General features: G+C 36.5%; 1 long non-coding RNA gene and 1 other non-coding gene across 2 annotated transcripts; one reads left to right on the plus strand and one right to left on the minus strand.

The window, feature by feature from the left end:
• The first annotated feature begins 8,094 nt into the window (after nucleotides 1–8,094).
• Nucleotides 8,095–9,747, plus strand: LOC138412361 (uncharacterized). The gene is made up of 2 exons (XR_011244782.1): nucleotides 8,095–9,098; nucleotides 9,434–9,747. It is a non-coding gene; the product is annotated as an uncharacterized lncRNA (long non-coding RNA).
• A 6,717-nt stretch (nucleotides 9,748–16,464) lies between these two features.
• LOC138412778 (U5 spliceosomal RNA) lies at nucleotides 16,465–16,577 on the minus strand. Its single transcript, XR_011245113.1, has one exon. It is a non-coding gene; the product is annotated as a U5 spliceosomal RNA (small nuclear RNA).
• Nucleotides 16,578–16,801: the final 224 nt, after the last annotated feature.

The following is a 16,801-nucleotide window of genomic DNA, read 5'->3' on the forward strand; positions in this document are numbered from 1 at the left end:
TCTTGTACTTAGCCACACTTGTGTGCTTGTATAATTTTCATAACTCCCTTTCTTTTTTGTTTTGATAAATTTTTCATTTAATTGGATTATTTTCTATTTTATTTCCTTTTCTTTTCAATGTAATTTGAAATGTTTGTAATGTCACTTATGGTCTGTTCCATTATATGACTTACATTTCAACATAGTTTTATTTTAGAAACATTTTTTTATCTTTATTAACATGTATATATTTGTATCTATAATATATGTAAAGCACTTTGAGCTGCATTTTTTGCATGAAAGGTGCTATACAGATAACGTTTATTAATATTATTACTTTGAAAGTGTGTCATTGTATTGCTTAGAATTATTGTCATTACTTTTAAGTTGACATTTTTATAATCATGGTATTACTTTGCATTCGTGTCATCCAATAAAAACTCTATTGGAATTGTGTCATCGAACAATAATTTTATAAATTTGAAGATGTTATAACAAACGGTTATTGTATTGCTTTACAGTTTTGTCATTTTATCACTCTGAGATTGTGTAATTGTATTGCTTTACAGTTTTGTCATTTTATCACTCTGAGATTGTGTAATTGTATTACTTTAAACTTTTGCATTTCTGGCAAATTGTTTTCCTTTATAGTTTTGTCTTTGTATTACTTTGATGTTGTGTCATTTTACAATAATTGAATTGCTTTAAAGTTTTGGCCTATTACCATGAAACTATTACTTTGAAGTTTTGACATCTGCTGGCGGTATTAACCTGAACTTTTGTCATTTCACAATAATCCAGGGCTTTGAAGATGTCATTGGACAAAAAAACTGTGACTTTTTTATTTAGACTGCCACTAAATATCAGGGAAGCTAGTTCAGCAAATGTCTTTAAAAGAAAACAATATACATTTATTTTTACATCTGGTTTATTGATTAAACAGGAAGACAACTCGCTCTCGGTTCGCTAACCCAATGCTAGCTTCGAGGCTGCTCGTTAGCCCACTGAAGTTAGATAGCCTTTAACCGGGTGAATACGCCCGAGCACCAGGACACAGCTGCTTTAAAAAAATACTTTACTGTAAAGCACCTGATAAGTATTCTGCCATGTTGCGCAAAACTAGCAGCTGCAAATCCGTGTAAACAAACACAGCTGATCGTCACCTGTACTGCGGCTGCACGCCTCGGTGACGTCACCCCAGTGAAAGCCCGGGGTGTAAACAAAGCAACTTGGACTCAAAGGGGACTAGTGCTGGCGATTCATAGTAAATAAAGAGTTTCGCGGAAGATAATGCGTTATTTAGAGGCTGTATTGTGGATGCCCTAATAACTTGCATTGTATATACGCCGATCGCGTGTGGATCTAAAAGCGTCCAAAGGACTCCAAGTTACTCCAAACCTTTATGGGTGAGTACAGATCTACATACCATATGCTGGACATAAGGAACAGGTTGAAAAAAAAAAACTTCTCCTTTAATTAGATCTTGCACTTAGCCACACCTGTGCGCTTGTACAATTTTCATAACTCCCTTTCTTTTTTGTTTTGATAAATTTTTCATTTAATTGGATTATTTTCTATTTTATTTCCTTTTTTCTTTTTAATGTAATTTTTTAAATGTTCTTATGTTACTTAAAGACTGTTCAATTATATGACTTATATTTCAACATAGTTTTATTTTATAAACAATTTTTTTATCTTTAACATGTATATATTTTGTATCTATAATATATGTAATGCACTTTGAGCTGCATTTTTTGCATGAAAGGTGCTATACAGATAACGTTTATTAATATTATTACTTTGAAAGTGTGTCATTGTATTGCTTTGAATTATTGTCATTACTTTTAAGTTGTCATTTTTATAATCATGGTATTACTTTGCATTTGTTTCATCCAATAAAAACTGTATTGGAATTGTGTCATCGGACAATAATTCTATTCATTTGAAGATGATATAACAAACTGTAATTGTATTGCTTTACAGTTTTGTCATTTTATCACTCTGAGATTGTGTAATTGTATTACTTCAAAGTTGTGCATTTCTGACATATTGTTTTCCTTTAAAGTTTTGTCTTTGTATTACTGTGATGTTGTGTCATTTTACATTAATTAAATTGCTTTAAAGTTTTTTCCTGTTTCAATTAAACTATTTCTTTGAAGTTTTGACATCTGCTGGCTGTATTAACTCGATGTTTTGTCATTTCACAATAATCCAGGGTTTTGAAAATGTCATTGGACAAAAAAACTGTTACTTTTTTATTTAGACTGCCACTAAATATCAGGGAATCTAGTTCAGCAAATGTCTTTAAAAGAAAACAATATACATTTATTTTTACGTCAGCCTTTAATTAGATCTTGCACTTAGCCACACATGTGCGCTTTTATAATTTTCATAACTCCCTTTCTTTTTTGTTTTGATAAATTTTTCATTTAATTGGATTATTTTCTATTTTATTTCCTTTTCTTTTCAATGTAATTTTTTATATGTTCTTATGTTACTTAAAGTCTGTTCCATTATATGACTTACATTTCAACATAGTTTTATTTTATAATTTTTTTTAAAATCTTTATTAACATGTATATATTTGTATGTATAATATATGTAAAGCACTTTGAGCTGCATTTTTTGCATGAAAGGTGCTATACAGATAACGTTTATTAATATTATTACTTTGAAAGTGTGTCATTGTATTGCTTAGAATTATTGTCATTACCTTTAAGTTGACATTTTTATAATCATGGTATTACTTTGCATTTGTGTCATCCAATAAAAACTGTATTGGAATTGTGTCATCAAACAATAATTTTATTCATTTGAAGACGTTATAACCAATGGTAATTGTATTGCTTTACAGTTTTGTCATTTTATCACTCTGAGATTGTGTAATTGTATTGTTTTACAGTTTTGTCATTTTATCACTCTGAGATTGTGTAATTGTATTGCTTTACAGTTTTGTCATTTTATCACTCTGAGATTGTGTAATTGTATTACTTTAAGCTTTTGCATTTCTGGCAAATTGTTTTCCTTTATAGTTTTGTCTTTGTATTACTTTGATGTTGTGTCATTTTACAATAATTGAATTGCTTTAAAGTTTTGGCCTATTACCATGAAACTATTACTTTGAAGTTTTGACATCTGCTGGCGGTATTAACTTGAACTTTTGTCATTTCACAATAATCCAGGGCTTTGAAGATGTCATTGGACAAAAAAACAGTTACTTTTTTATTTAGACTGCCACTAAATATCAGGGAAGCTAGTTCAGCAAATGTCTTTAAAAGAAAACAATATACATTTATTTTTACATCTGGTTTATTGATTAAACAGGAAGACAACTCGCTCTCGGTTCGCTAACCCAATGCTAGCTTCGAGGCTGCTTGTTAGCCCACTGAAGTTAGATAGCCTTTAACCGGGTGAAAACGCCCGAGCACAAGGACACAGCTGCTTTAAAAAAATACTTTACTGTAAAGCACCTGATAAGTATTCTGCCATGTTGCGCAAAACTAGCAGCTGCAAATCCGTGTAAACAAACACAGCTGATCGTCACCTGTACTGCGGCTGCGCGCCTCGGTGACGTCACCCCAGTGAAAGCCCGGGATGTAAACAAAGCAACTTGGACTCAAAGGGGACTAGTGCTGGCGTTTCATAGTAAATAAAGAGTTTCGCGGAAGATAATGCGTTATTTAGAGGCTGTATTGTGGATGCCCTAATAACTTGCATTGTATATACGCCGATCGCGTGTGGATCTAAAAGCGTCCATAGGACTCCAAGTTACTCCAAACCTTTATGGGTGAGTACAGATCTACATACCATATGCTGGAAATAAGGAACAGGTTGAAAAAAAAAAACTTCTCCTTTATTTAGATCTTGCACTTAGCCACACTTGTGCGCTTTTATAATTTTGATAACTCCCTTTCTTTTTTGTTTTGATACATTTTTCATTTAATTGGATTATTTTCTATTTTATTTCCTTTTCTTTTCAATGTAATTTTTTATATATTCTTATGTTACTTAAAGTCTGTTCCATTATATGACTTACATTTCAACATAGTTTTATTTTATAATTTTTTTTTTAATCTTTATTAACATGTATATATTTGTATCTATAATATATGTAAAGCACTTTGAGCTGCATTTTTTGCATGAAAGGTGCTATACAGATAACGTTTATTAATATTATTACTTTGAAAGTGTGTCATTGTATTGCTTAGAATTATTGTCATTACCTTTAAGTTGACATTTTTATAATCATGGTATTACTTTGCATTCGTGTCATCCAATAAAAACTGTATTGGAATTGTGTCATCAAACAATAATTTTATTCATTTGAAGACGTTATAACCAACGGTAATTGTATTGCTTAACAGTTTTGTCATTTTATCACTCTGAGACTGTGTAATTGTATTGCTTTACAGTTTTGTCATTTTATCACTCTGAGATTGTGTAATTGTATTGCTTTACAGTTTTGTCATTTTATCACTCTGAGATTGTGTAATTGTATTACTTTAAACTTTTGCATTTCTGGCAAATTGTTTTCCTTTATAGTTTTGTCTTTGTATTACTTTGATGTTGTGTCATTTTACAATAATTGAATTGCTTTAAAGTTTTGTCCTATTACCATGAAACTATTACTTTGAAGTTTTGACATCTGCTGGCGGTATTAACTTGAACTTTTGTCATTTCACAATAATCCAGGGCTTTGAAGATAATGTGGTTTTATCTTTATTAACATGTATATATTTGTATCTATAATATATGTAAAGCACTTTGAGCTGCATTTTTTGCATGAAAGGTGCTATACAGATAACGTTTATTAATATTATTACTTTGAAAGTGTGTCATTGTATTGCTTAGAATTATTGTCATTACCTTTAAGTTGACATTTTTATAATCATGGTATTACTTTGCATTCGTGTCATCCAATAAAAACTGTATTGGAATTGTGTCATCAAACAATAATTTTATTCATTTGAAGACGTTATAACAAACGGTAATTGTATTGCTTTACAGTTTTGTCATTTTATCACTCTGAGATTGTGTAATTGTATTGCTTTACAGTTTTGTCATTTTATCACTCTGAGATTGTGTAATTGTATTACTTTAAGCTTTTGCATTTCTGGCAAATTGTTTTCCTTTATAGTTTTGTCTTTGTATTACTTTGATGTTGTGTCATTTTACAATAATTGAATTGCTTTAAAGTTTTGGCCTATTACCATGAAACTATTACTTTGAAGTTTTGACATCTGCTGGCGGTATTAACTTGAACTTTTGTCATTTCACAATAATCCAGGGCTTTGAAGATGTCATTGGACAAAAAAACAGTTACTTTTTTATTTAGACTGCCACCAAATATCAGGGAAGCTAGTTCAGCAAATGTCTTTAAAAGAAAACAATATACATTTATTTTTACATCTGGTTTATTGATTAAACAGGAAGACAACTCGCTCTCGGTTCGCTAACCCAATGCTAGCTTCGAGGCTGCTCGTTAGCCCACTGAAGTTAGATAGCCTTTAACCGGGTGAATACGCCCGAGCACAAGGACACAGCTGCTTTAAAAAAATACTTTACTGTAAAGCACCTGATAAGTATTCTGCCATGTTGCGCAAAACTAGCAGCTGCAAATCCGTGTAAACAAACACAGCTGATCGTCACCTGTACTGCGGCTGCGCGCCTCGGTGACGTCACCCCAGTGAAAGCCCGGGATGTAAACAAAGCAACTTGGACTCAAAGGGGACTAGTGCTGGCGATTCATAGTAAATAAAGAGTTTCGCGGAAGATAATGCGTTATTTAGAGGCTGTATTGTGGATGCCCTAATAACTTGCATTGTATATACGCCGATCGCGTGTGGATCTGAAAGCGTCCATAGGACTCCAAGTTACTCCAAACCTTTATGGGTGAGTACAGATCTACATACCATATGCTGGAAATAAGGAACAGGTTGAAAAAAAAAAAGTTCTCCTTTAATTAGATCTTGCACTTAGCCACACTTGTGCGCTTTTATAATTTTCATAACTCCCTTTCTTTTTTGTTTTGATAAATTTTTCATTTAATTGGATTATTTTCTATTTTATTTCCTTTTCTTTTCAATGTAATTTTTTATATATTCTTATGTTACTTAAAGTCTGTTCCATTATATGACTTACATTTCAACATAGTTTTATTTTATAATTTTTTTAAAAATCTTTATTAACATGTATATATTTGTATCTATAATATATGTAAAGCACTTTGAGCTGCATTTTTTGCATGAAAGGTGCTATACAGATAACGTTTATTAATATTATTACTTTGAAAGTGTGTCATTGTATTGCTTAGAATTATTGTCATTACCTTTAAGTTGACATTTTTATAATCATGGTATTACTTTGCATTCGTGTCATCCAATAAAAACTGTATTGGAATTGTGTCATCAAACAATAATTTTATTCATTTGAAGACGTTATAACCAACGGTAATTGTATTGCTTAACAGTTTTGTCATTTTATCACTCTGAGATTGTGTAATTGTATTGCTTTACAGTTTTGTCATTTTATCACTCTGAGATTGTGTAATTGTATTGCTTTACAGTTTTGTCATTTTATCACTCTGAGATTGTGTAATTGTATTACTTTAAACCTTTGCATTTCTGGCAAATTGTTTTCCTTTATAGTTTTGTCTTTGTATTACTTTGATGTTGTGTCATTTTACAATAATTGAATTGCTTTAAAGTTTTGTCCTATTACCATGAAACTATTACTTTGAAGTTTTGACATCTGCTGGCGGTATTAACTTGAACTTTTGTCATTTCACAATAATCCAGGGCTTTGAAGATAATGTGGTTTTATCTTTATTAACATGTATATATTTGTATCTATAATATATGTAAAGCACTTTGAGCTGCATTTTTTGCATGAAAGGTGCTATACAGATAACGTTTATTAATATTATTACTTTGAAAGTGTGTCATTGTATTGCTTTAAATTATTGTCATTACCTTTAAGTTGACATTTATATAATCATGGTATTACTTTGCATTTGTGTCATCCAATAATATATAAATGCAATCATGTGTTTGTATAATTTTCATCACTTTCTTTGTTTCTTTAATGAATTTTTAATTTAATTATATTCTTTTATATTTCATTTACTTTTCTTTTCAATTCAATTTGAATAGGTTCTTATGTTACTTAAAATCTCTACCCTGAAATGATTTACATTCGATGAACAATTTTTTTATCTTTTCGAACATGTTCAAATTTTTATCTATAACATAAGTAAAGCACTTTAAGCTGCATTTCTTGTATGAAAGGTGCTATACCTCAGGCGGATAGCTACCCGGCCTGAGTTTGATGATGGGGGTATGTGGGCACAGAGGTGGTTTAGAGAGCACCTCCACCTGTACCAGAGGATCAATCAGCACAGCTGAGGGCTGTTAGCTGATTGATCCTCTGCTACAAAAGGCAGCAGCGGATCTACCAGAGAGAGACATACACAAAGCTCACAGAGGCAGAGCTACAAAGCTGGATGCCAGTTGGAATAGCTGGAAAATGTATGTTGTGTTGGGTTTCGGTTTTCACCTGTTAAGGGATATGCTGCAAAGCAAATGAATGTCTCTGGCTGTGTGTGGGAGATCCCAGTGGCATGGTCTTTTGCCACACATTTTTTTTTCCTTAAGCCTTTAATTAGATCTTGAACTGAGCCACACTGGTGCGCTTGTATAATTTTCATCACTTTATTTCTATTTTGTTTTTATGAATGTTTTATTTAATTGTTTTTATTTCCTTTTATTCTATTTTATTTTCAATGTACTTTTAGTATGTCCTTATATCACCTAAAATCTGTTTCCTTATATGACTTACATTTTAACATAGTTTTATTTTATAACCATTTTTTAAATCTTTAACATTATATTTTATCTAATATATGTAAAGCACTTTGAGCTGCATTTCTTGTATGTTAGGTGCTATAGAGACAACGTTTATTAATATTACTTTGATGTGTCATCGTACTGTCATAAGAGTAGCATGGCTCCTTTTAAGAAAGGGCCAGTGCTTTCGTGTGCGTAAGAGAGTGAGCGGTTAAGCGAGAGAGAGAGAAGAAAAGTGAGGAGAGCATGAGCAGTGAAAGAAGGGGTAGATGTACAATGTAAAATCTTTAGTGTATTGAAAAATAAATACAACAGCTTCTTCAGGCAAGGTTAAATGTCCACCATTATTTCTCAGCTGCTTAAAAAGTGAAGGGTGTTAACCCTAAAGCAAGAACCGGCTCGGGAGGAAAGCAGTCATCTCCCCTGTACTTCCTGACCACGGTCTGGAGATCAAGCAGGAAAGGACGATAATTGGATTGCTTTGAAGTTGTGTCCTGTTACAATTAAACCAGTACTTAAGTTTTGTTATCTGTTGTACTTGGAAAATGTCATTGGACAAGAGATGAGTGTGGAGCAGCACAGGAGCTGACAGCTACAGACATGGTTCGCATGACTGAGGTCTTTGTGGGGTGGTGCAGGTCCAACCATCTGCAGCTGAACACCTCCAAGACCAAGGAGATGGTGGTGGACTTCAGATGGAAGAAACCACATCTCCAACCTGTGTCCATCGAGGGGGTCGATGTGGAGAAGGCTGGGGTCCTTCAACATCTGCAAAAAACTGCTGCAGATGTTTTACCAATCTGTGGTGGCCAGCGTCCACTTCTACGCTGTGGTTTGCTGGGGAGGAAGCAGCAAGAGGGACTCTGCCTGACTGGACAGACTGGCTCAGCGGTGGGCACAGAGCTGGACTCTTTGGGGACAGTGGTAGAGAGAAGGACCCTGGACAAACTGCTTTCCATACTGGACAACACCCATCACCCTCTGCACAACACCTTCATCAGGCAGAGGAGTGTGTTCAGTGGCAGACTGCTGTCTCAATCCTGCTCCACAAACAGACTAAAGAACTCTTTCGTCCCCCTGGTCATCAGACTGTACAACAGCTCTCAGTAATGGCATGAGGCACAATAGACAATGGACTTATCTCTCTGCACAACTTTCTGGACTCTCTGTCATTGCCATGTCTGACTACCTCTGCTACATGCTGTGCCTGTGACTTTCACTCATTCATTCATTTCATTCATCTGTTTACAGCCTAATTTAATTTAATTGCACAGAGTAATTTCTTCCAATCTTCTACAGTCACTTTCTATTTTTAATATAGCTTATAGTTGTATAAAACATTTTTATTTCTATAGTTACCTTCTAGTTTTAAATAGTTTTTGTACAGATGATTAGCACGGGTTAACTTATTTTCACACTATTTTTGTTATGTCTCGTCAGTTATGTTAAGTTTATTCATGTTTATGTTTTAAGTATACCATGTTTGTGTTAGTTCATGTCTGGTCTTGTGTGTTTGGGAGCACTAGGTGTTAAGTTGAACTTCACTCACGTCTAGTCTCGTCGTGCACTTCCTGTTTTATTTTGGTACTCACCTTTCCCTCTCATTTCAGACCCTGACTTCCTCCCTTTGTGTGATTTCCCGCCTTTGTGATCGTCTTCCCAACCCCTGATTGGTTTCACCTGTTTCCTACTTCCTCTTGTATAAATAGTCCTCGTCTCCCTTTGGCCTGTGCCAGTTCGTCTTGTTCTGTCCCCACGTTTCAAGTGTGATATTTTGTCAAGCCAGGAGTTAGCTTCATTCATGTTTAGTATTCTTGTTTATCTCATAGTTTTGTTTTGCTACTTTCTTTTGTTATCCTCTTCGTGAGCGCCTTTTGTTATGCACCTTTAGTGACTGAAAATAAACCTCTTTTTGATATATCCACGTCTTGTCTGAGTCGTGCATTTGAGTCCACCAGTTTTCGTGCCTGAGGTCGTTACAATTTTCTATGCACAATTTTTGCAAATATTTAATATTCCTGCACATTTTTAATTACTCTGTATATATTGAAATCCTATGCAAATGTTTAATTTCTCTGTAAAAGTTTAATTTTGCTTCAATTGTTTAATAATTTATTAATTTAATTTAATTTCCTTAATTCCTCTGTACACATTTAAATTTACATTAATCTCGGTTACTGTATTATAAGTTAACTCTAATGCATAAATAAAATCTAATGTATGGTCAATGTATGTTACTGCCACTGGATTCTTGAATTTCCTTCGAGATTAATAAAGTATCTATCTGTCTATCTATGGTGACCCACCTTCTGCTGGAGTGTCATGGTGTTCTTATGAATTGTAGGGACACACCTTTTTAGACAGCCAGAGGAAATGCTGTGATCAGGATCCTGAAAACTGTGAGTCTACCACCGTACTTCTCCCAGTATTGCCTAAAGGTTTTTTACATATTCACAGGCAGTACAAGGAGGATGTTACAGATCACATTAGAGAGAGTGGGGATGACAACACTGTTACTGCTGCATATTAACATTTTATTTATTATCAACATGGCTCTATAGACCAGATATTTCCCGCTATAAATATTAGTTCAATTGAGTTTACATTGTAATGAAAGGTGCAATAATAAAAGGGACATTAAACAGATTTGCTGTTTTTTAAAAAAATATATATTATATACGTAAACTGATTTTTTTTACACAGGTTAGTGTGCCTAAAAGGCTCCATGATTCATTTTTGCTTTTCAAGGACAACTAGTGACCTCCTGTCTGGATCAGTCCTGTTGAAAACAGTTTCAATACTTGTTAATATAATATTTGACATTTATATTTAGTTTTACAAAAGTAATGCTAATATGAGTGTGACTTACAGGGTCACAAGAATGATGTCAAAACAAAAAGTGCATGTTTTATGCATATTTATAAAAATGCATTTTTTAATTAAAAGAAAGTGTATAGTCTTCTGAAGTGTATAGTTTTCTGAACCAGGTCTCAACCATTCAATATCTGATATACATGTAAACAACATTGACTTTGCATGTAAGTGATCAATTTCAGATGCAAGCTGTGAAAACAAAAAAATAATATTATAATACTAAAGCATTTCAAACTTTGTTTTAATGGATATGGTAAAATGGCAGCCAGAAAGGAGAGGAAATAACAAAGAATGGAAGAAAGAAACTTTTTGTTAATAAAACATTGGAGAATCAACATTAAAATTGTTTTGCAAATTGTTTTACAGATTTTGCAAAATCTGTAAAAGAACAGTAAGAAAATAAGTTATACATGACAGTGGTTTTCTCCTGTCATAAATTATTTTACATTCTGAGGTGGTGGGAAGTTCAGTAAATATATACATCTAGGATGACTCAAGTACTACAATGATCTTAGGCAGGAGTAATTCACAACATGAATCTATCTGTAACAATGTAAATGTTATTCATACAAAAAAAAAGACTTTATATTGATGTGGTAAATTACCTGTTCAACAGAAAACCAGAGACTTCAGTGTCAGAAAGTCTTTGTCTCTCAGTAGTTTTCCATCCTGGAGACAACACAGTGTTAATCCCTGGTTCATTCTCAGGTCCTGTTTCACGACACCTGACGTTAACTTACTATTTCACTTCTCAGATGAAGTCTGTGCCATTCCCTTGGTTTGTCGGTTGTCAATTTATAAGTATTTTTCTACATTCAACGTCTTTTCTGTTTGCAAACTTCCTACAGACCTTTCATATCAACCTTCCAGTCCCACTTCTTCGACGTTTTTTACGGGCGCGTTTTATGTCCCCCTCTTGTGTCAGTTTGGTGTATGTGTGTTCTGTTCCTCTGTTTTCTCCCCAGGTGATCAGTCACTCAAGCCCACCTGTGTCCAATCATCCCACTGGTCCTGTCTGCCAAACAGAGGGCGCCACCGCCACCTATATATATATATATATATATGTGCTGTGTTTGTGTGTGAAGCCCTAGAGAGAGATAGAGAGAGAGAGAGACACTTTATTTACATATTTTCATTTGTACAGGTTTTTAAAATAAAGTGCTCAGGTAATTAGAATAATTTAAAAAATACATCAAACTGTTAAAAAGTGTGGAAAAGACAGCTCATCATCATTTACGGTGCAGATAATGTTTTTAAAACACCAGCGTTTTTTAAAAGACTCGAGATCAGAGATATGTTTATAAAAATTGAACTCGAGTCTGAGTCTTTCTCGGAGGTTTGTCACCCACACTGCCATTGCTTCCTGCCCTTCCCTGTTTTCCACCCTGTGTTTACGGCTGATATAAATAGCCAGTTTGGCTTCACCTGAGAGGTAGTTTAGGAGCTGCCACTTCTCTTTATTAAATTTCTTGTAGCCAGCTCCCATGATAAAAACCTTCTCAGTAAAAATTACGTTAAAAAGACTAAAAACCGTGTTTAGAAGAGACTTGTGAGTCTCTTGCACTCTGTAAAAACGTGATAGACAGTCTCACGCAGATCGCAAAATGGACACTTGTTAAGAACTGTGGGATTAATAACAGAAATAAAAGCGTTGGAAGCAACGGCACCGTGTAAAATTCTCCACTGGAGGTCGCCGGTCCTTTTTTTTAGGGGAGGTTTATATAAAATCCGCCACTGTGGGCTGAGTCCATTTTCACCCCACCTCTGTGACCACACAGTGGGGGGCCTGTTGCTCAGTCCGGACTGGTGGATGCTCTTTACACAGTTCCTGTAGAGGGTTTTTTTGTTACCTCTGTGTATGGTTAGTTTTTGTTTATTTACTACAGTGAGTAGGGGGCCGGTCTTCTCCCCCAGCCCTGGGCTCAGGATGATATCAGGGTAGGGGTCTGCAGCATCAGGTTTGATTTCTTTGCTTTGGTGGCCCCTCAGGAGGCTCTTCTCTTCTTCAGAGAGCCTCTGGGTCCAGAGTTCCAGGATCCTCTGGGCCACCCAGAGAGACTGCAGCCCCAGAAGAGAGCCCAGGGTCTGGGTGTTGGTCAGTGTCGGCCCCACTGCATCCACCAGCTGCTGTAGGGTCAGGGTTCCAGACCAGGTCAGCGCCGCCATCAGGCCGTGTGTTGTTTTGTTGCTGACGTCCAGTCTGGCTCCATTGACGAGGGGTTCTCTCAACAACCAGTTCAGAGAGTTGGCTTCTGGGCACCTTTTATGGTTAAAAAAGGCCAACTTGAATCTTGCCAAATCTTGACCAATCACTCCCACAGAATTCTAGGCCCCTTTTAAAGCCCCACTTCATATTTTTAACTGTGTAACAATAATACAATTTTTAACAAATTCCAGTCTGGATTTCGCAAACGACACAGTACGGAAACAGCTCTCCTTAAAATGAATAATGATTTATTGATGTCCGTCGAAGCTGGTGATTGCTCCATATTACTGCTCCTTGAACTCAGTGCCACCATTGATCATAACATTCTCATCAATAGACAAACACAGTGTAACTGCCCTTAGATGGTTCAAGTCTTATCTCTCAGATAAATACATTTTTGTTTCCATTGGAAATAACACCTCATCCTTAGCTCCACTAATATCATTCCTATAACGATGAGACCCAACTCTATTCAATTAAATTTTATTTGTACAGCACCAAATCGTCATATACATTATCACAAGGCACTTAACATATAAGGTCAAGACCTTAAAATCGTATTAATATAGAGAAACCCAACAGTTCCCACGAGTAGCAATTTGGCGACTGTGGAGAGGAAAAAATCCCTCATTTACAGGGAGAAACCTCTAGCAGAACCAGTCTCAATGTGGATGGTAAAGAAACATAGTTATTGACATGTATTAAAATAAATAAAGGAATGAATGTGGGGGGGGGGGGGCAGAGAGACAGAGGGAATTGCTCAGTGGATGATGGGAGTTCTCCCAGCAGTCTAGACAAGTCTGTGTCTTTCCCTTCACCATTTCCCACCAGTGTGCACGTGTATCGTATAAGTCTTGAAGGGTCTGCCATTCTCTATACTGCTCCCTGTATTGACTCACTACAGTCTTGTCTTCTAAAAGGGAGCAGTTGAGTTTCCACAGACCACTTCTTGATGTCACACCTGAAGGGAGTGATAGGGTGCAGGATAGCATGAGGTGATCAGAGAAGAAAACTGGAGTTAATCTAGCATAGGTTGTTGGGCAGTCTCGTGTAAAAACATAGTCTATGCGAGAGGCTCTGGTGCCATCACCACTGAACCAGGTGAAGCCCTCCTCTCTGGGATGCATGGTTTTAAAACAGTCCTTGAGTTTAAAATCTGTACAAATGCCCTGCAGTAAAACAGATGTTTTATCAACCTTAAAATCCTCCCCTGCTCTTTTTCTATCCTTCTTGCTTAAAACACAGTTAAAGTCCCCCCCTACAATTAGTGGATCCCTACCTAGCATGTGGGACTGCAAGTCTTCTAAAAGGTCATACCTGTCGTTCTTATCATTAAAACCATAAATGTTTAACACGTTAAAATGTGCTGCCCTTCACCACCACCTGAGGATTTTTTATTAAAATGGCCACTCCATCATTTTTGTTTGAGTTTGAGCCACTCCATATCAAGGTTTGTGGCCACATCTCCTCCCACTGTCTGTATTGTTTTAAAAACGGTATGCCACACTCTTGTATTAAAAACACATCTGACTTAAAAGAATAGATAAAGGATAAAATGCTCTGGGCTCTAACTCTTGATTTCACACTTCTAACATTGATGGTTGAGAAGGTGAGCGCCATGAGTAGAATTAAAATATACAGGTATGACATTGTTTAAAAGGCTTACAATTTAATTAAGACATTTCAAAGTTTGTGCTAGTTAAGCCCTTAAGCAATTTCTTGTGAATGGAGCTCTTCCTTTACTCTTTCAGGTGAAAAGTGTGGGAGTTGAGCTCCAGTCCCCCTTCGGACCCTAGGGGTCAGTCTCTGACGCAATGCTGCATTGAGATTTGAGTTTTTTGGGGTTGATTGCAGAGCTATTGAAAGAAAAGAGATCTCATTTGGAGAATTAGGGGGGAAGACTCTGGGCTCCTCCACAGAAGAACTGTCTGAGAGAGACCCAGCTCTTCCCCTCTTATCTGAAACTGGAGTCTCAGATGAGAATTCTGATGCAAGTCTCTTTTTTTGCTGGGCATTGGGGAGGGGGGCATCCTCACTATTGTCATGTGGTTGGATTTCATTACTAGCTCCGCCCTCTGCCTGCATTGCCCCACCTTCCTTGGGACTTTCCAGGGGTGGGGGTTGTGCAGGCCCCTCCTCCTCTCCCACCTCACCTGATGTCTCTCCTCCATTCACAAGATTTGGCGGGAGATTTGAATTTTCCAGCCCAGCCTCTTCAATAAGCTCTCTCACTTCTTCACCTTGTCGACCATTTTGTATCATTACTCTTGTTGCTTTTAGTTTGTTGGCAAAGGATTTTGGGCAATCTCTAAACAGGTGGTTTGACTCACCGCAAAGATTGCACCTCCTGCCATTGGTGCACTCTTCGAAATTGTGCCCAATTTCTCTGCATTTTCCACAAAACAATTTTTTACATGCCTCTACCAGGTGTCCATGCTCACTACACCTGCGGCAGAGCTTGGGTTGTCCCTGGTAGTGGATATAGCCCCTGTTTTCTCCCAGCACTATCATGGATGGCAGATGTTTCAGGCCTTGGTAACCTTGGGAGTCCTGCCATTGTTGGATGGGGACTCTTCAAGCACAATTCCAAATGCCATCTTCATCTCTCACTTTGGTAGCCTGGCCTCTTACAGTGCAATATCTTCCCAGCCACATAGAAATGTCCTCTGCATTCACAGTCTCATTGAACATTCTGACAATAACCGTTTTATTGGCATTGTCAGTCAGTTTCTCAACTTTGAAAGCAGAAAACTGGGTTTTAGCATCTTCAAATCTTGTCCAAAATTCTCTTAGTACAAATGCAGACCGAAAGCTAACATCAAAACCTTTGTTAAAAGGGAGGGTCAAAATGCAGTTTAAATCCTCAGCAGTGAAGCCGAAGGCTTTCTGGACAAGCTTCCTAGAGGAGTCAAGTCTTGACATCTCCAGGAGCTTTCCATCTTCTTCGTGAAAGTAAAAACGGACGCTGTGGTGCCTCCGCATGCCGGCATGGTTGGCCGACATGTTGAAGGCACCACAAGCAAGGTGCTAAAAACAAGTAAAACACGAAAGCTCTAAAACCAATTCAATGTAACAGAAAACTAGAATAATTAAATAACTTAAAATGTCTTACAACCAGGGAAGGAAATGAACTAAAAGACACTTACCTTTGTACTGGTTTCTTTCCAAATGAAATCTAGTGCGGTACAGAGATGCGTTGTTCAAAACAAATATTATCCTAGAGCTAAAGATCAACAAATATAAATGACTTGTTAATCTTTAAAACAAGGAATATATTAAATATCCTCCCAACAGCTGGTTTAAATTTATGCCACGACAGACAAAAATTTAACCACCAAAAGGAGATGATCGCAGTCTAAGCCAGAAGGCAGAGAAGCGATAACCCCCAAGTGTTGGATGTCCGTGCGGAGCTCTTGGCACAAATCTCACGTGTTGTGGTACCTCGTACGTACGCACGCATAACAATGGCTGCTGCTTATCGCCTCTGCCCAACCTCTCCTTTGTGGACACACGGTTTCTGAAGTTGGACAGCTCTTTGACTTTTCACAATTTCAAAAGGCTCAGCAATACAGCAAAGCCTGCCAAAAATATATTCAACTCATGGATGTTCCTCTCCACGGAAGTCTTTAGTAAAAGGCGAAAGACTTGTGCGCTTTGAAGAGAAACCAGAGTCAGCATGGCCCTCTGTTCCTGAGCAGCAGAGGAGGCTCTCGGTGACAGTCACCACCTTCACAGTAGGCCTCTCTTTGCTTTCCTATCCCAGTATGCAACATTCCCAACCCTCTGCCAATCAAAAGTAGACACATCTTTATTTTTTCCTGCCCTGGCTAATGTGGTTGGCTTTTGAGCCTGTCTTAGCAATACATCCCTGAACTGCATACATTTGGTCCTAAATGCT

The sequence above is a fragment of the Paralichthys olivaceus genome, chromosome 12 (genome assembly GCF_024713975.1).
Source record: "Paralichthys olivaceus isolate ysfri-2021 chromosome 12, ASM2471397v2, whole genome shotgun sequence".
NCBI lineage: Eukaryota > Metazoa > Chordata > Actinopteri > Pleuronectiformes > Paralichthyidae > Paralichthys > Paralichthys olivaceus.